Raw genomic sequence first — 3705 nt, forward strand, 5'->3', positions numbered from 1 at the left:
AACACAGACCTTGGTAACAGAGCTTGGGGGAAAACAACACAGTCCTCTAATAAAGGACTTCATTGCTTGTAATGTTTACATGTAAAACAAAACCATGTCAAAAAGACCCCTGGACTAAGAGGTTTGGGCTAGAGGAATCAGTTGAGTTGAGTAGCTGTGTGTATTAATCTAATTTTTGTGAATGCATCGTGGAATTGACAAGCTGCAATTCTTGCATTAGGTAAAAACTCTACTTCATAAGCATCCATCACTATTCATTCTGACTACATTCATTCAGTTAAAATGTATACGATAAATCAAATTAAAAGGCTGCTCTTTGAAATACTTTAATCAATAAGACAGGCAGGGCTTCAGCTACACCTAGCTACAAGCTCCCAGTACTGCAGCCTCTCCGCAGCACTGACAGTGAGGCTTTATCTGTCATGGTAAGTAACTACTCCACTGCTTCAATACATAAACTGTGAATTGAAACTAAGCATCTCCAAGTAAGTATCAACAACTGAAACAGCTCCTTGCAAAAATCTGTGTAATTATCTGTGCATTGGCATCCTTCATGTAAAGTGCTTAATTAAAATGTCAGGCAAGGTTCTCAAAAGGTGACAGCTCAGACAGAGACCAGGAAGTGAGGCGATGGGATGGCAGGCTGCCCTGCAGAGCCAGGGACGGGGCAAGATGCCTGTCAGAGGTTGCTCCTCTCCTTATAGGGCAAAGTCACACACAAGGTGACTTGTGACAGACCAGTTATCACCCTCTCTTACCATCCCAGGGCACAGCTGCAATAATGCACCACACTGGCTGACTGTGCATCCCAAAGCAAACATGCTGCTGCCCCAAGTATTTTCAATGGTTACATTTGTCCTGATTAAACCAGAGTGAGGATATGAGGCAGTACAAGGCCTGTGGTGCTTCCTGGCCACTGAAAGAGTCCCACCAGATGAAGATGAGATAGTGTATTAAAAGGGGTTTAAGAAGAGAGAAGGTGGTTTTTAGAAGCAGGACTGAGCACAGGCTTCAAGTCTGTGTTTTGGCTTCAACGGTTTCCACTGTGACTAGTGATGGGAATGGGACTGCTCCCTACTTGCATTCCAGGAGCAGGGACACATATCCCCACGTCCATGCCCAAGGGCAGAGAAGCAGGTGCTCAGAACTGCAGACTTCATTGGCTCCATCCAACAGCAGCTTTGCTCACTTGCACTCACCAAAGAAAATTCAGGCTTTCCTTGTAAATAATTGTCCGTGAAGAAGGTTAACACCTCATGTTTTCTTGAGTTCTCCACTTTTCTGGCACACAGTGTTGTGCCCCATCAACACGCAAAACCAACCTGTCCCAACCACTCCACTGATAGGCACCTGTTCACAGCATGTGGTTAAGGATTTACTGGTCTTCAAACCTTTTCCCTAAAACTTTCTCTGTGATGATCACTAATTTTTTTTCTGCCTGCTACTTAGAAAGAGTTTCTGTTCATCCCCATACCTGTGTTTGAACCTTGCCCTTCATCTCCTTGTTGGATCACACACTAGCCTTAGTGCAACCTGCTGATAAGCAACCCAAAATATAACTATATAACCCTTATAATCCTATAAGCAATCCTAAAATATAACTATTTAGTTTCTGTACAAAACAGATGTGTGCAGAATCTTGGTGTCTTTTACCGTAATTGGAAAATCCTAGGAATTAATTTCTGTCTTCAAGTACATACTCTACTTCATACAAAGTTGATGGAGGACATACAACTGTATGAGGTTTGTAGGCAGAGATAATATCACTTATTAGACCAAATAATGTACCTTGAAGTAAATAGAAGAGATTTTGAGTACCAAGCCTTTAAATACTTATCCTGGCAGGGAGAGAGAGTGAAATCTGAAATACTCTGTGTTACTTGTGTTTGAATAGCAGCAGATAAGACATTTTATATACTTTCAGAAATTTTCCCCTCTCCTGCACAGTGCACTAATGCTAGCAAAGCAGCCTGCCCTAGGAAACTCACAGGGCAATTCTTAGGAGGCTCTTTGTTAAAATGGCCTCAGCTTCTTATTTCAACTAGTGTATGCTGAGTAATTAGCTTTTGAGCTTAGGAAATGCTTTGTACTCAAACTAATAACTTCAGCCACAGTTTTGGGAACTTGACAATTCTGAAAGTTTCTTTTATTCTACCTTATTCCTTATAAAATAGGTAATATGTTGCCAAATGAACACTCCAATAGAGAGAGATAACAAAATGGCCCAGTGAAAGAAAAAGGTGTGAAAAGTGGTTAGCATTTCATGATAAGGTGGAAAAGGTGGAAAATGTTTTGCTTCTTTTCTCCGCCGTAAATAAGTATTTCAAAATCTGTTTCAGGCCTGTGATCAAATTGGCCCTCTGTAATTTTTTAAGAGGGGAAAAGGCACAGCAGATGGAGAGGGACTGAACCAACTCTATTAAAAACCTGGTGTTGCAATTTTTTTCTAAAATGAGGCAAAGAGAATAACAGAGAACTTACCATAACAGCAGCTCATCTGTTCAGACATTTGATGTATTTGTTATTGTTGCAGTTACTGAGACTCAGTTTTATCTTGCGCGTGAGCACAATAGTGACACCATATTGAAATGTGTAAATATATTTTCATAAACTATGTAAAACACCTCCTCTGTACTGACAAAATGATGCACTTAGAACACATGAAATCCTGATAAAATGCTGCTGCCTTGGGTTCCAAATTCCTCTGATTCCTCATCTGAGTTTTATTGCACATGCAGTGTTATCTGACAAATATATCTGCCAGACTATTTAAAAAATACTTTGTCTTATCATTTGAACAGCTCCTGTCAATGTTACCTAGTCCTTGTTCACCCTGCTATCCCTATGAGTGATGATACAGAAATAGATGAGGTTAAGGACGGTGTGTGTAGCCCAGATCTGTAACACTGGCATTTTTTATTTCTGTCTGCAGTAAACCCGCAGTATTTTTGAAGAAATGAAGGCTTCAAAAAGGACAGTTGTAAGGTCAGGGACAAGAATTGCTTTTTCTGACTTAATTTCCCTCCCCTCAATGCCTGTGCCCCCCTGATCTTCCTGGGGTTTCTGATACAAGGATGTATTGCCCCCTTGGGTACCAGCTCACATGTTAAGCCCTGGTGTGCCACACAGTCGGGAGGGAGCAGAGGCGGAGGGCAGGAGGAACAGGGTAGCAACAAGGTGGGAATAGGATGACTTCTATAGCCAGACATTGATGCAGAAGTCACGTATGCCCTGACGAACTACTTCTGTGGGGCCCCACACACACCAGCCTTTGGCTGAACACCAGCGATCCACAGGGCTTTGTATCCAACCGAGTGTGGAAAACACCTCCCTGGGGAAAAAGTAAAAAAAAAAAGAAGAGTGACTAAAAAATGAAACAAATGAAAGGAACTCCGCCAATCCAGATGTTGGAATTTTCCAATCCCCCTAGCAAGACAAGATAAGAAGGGGATAATCCTTGTTTATATAACTTTTTTTTTTTTTTTTTTTTTTTTTTTTTTAAATAAGACCTGAGACCAACAGGCATGTTTTCACAAGGTTTGTGTGCTTCTGTAAATCCACGCCGAGAAATTTCTGGAGAGTCCGCACCCCGCTCGGGCCGGGCACTGGGCAGGGCCGCCGTCTGCGGGCACGGCTCTCCATCCACGGCCCTTCCCGGCACGGCGCTCCCGGCACGGCTCTCCAGGGGTCCCTCGGGCAGAGCAG

This window comes from Corvus brachyrhynchos, unplaced genomic scaffold, assembly GCF_000691975.1.
Source record: "Corvus brachyrhynchos isolate BGI_N302 unplaced genomic scaffold, ASM69197v1 scaffold6, whole genome shotgun sequence".
Lineage (NCBI taxonomy): Eukaryota > Metazoa > Chordata > Aves > Passeriformes > Corvidae > Corvus > Corvus brachyrhynchos.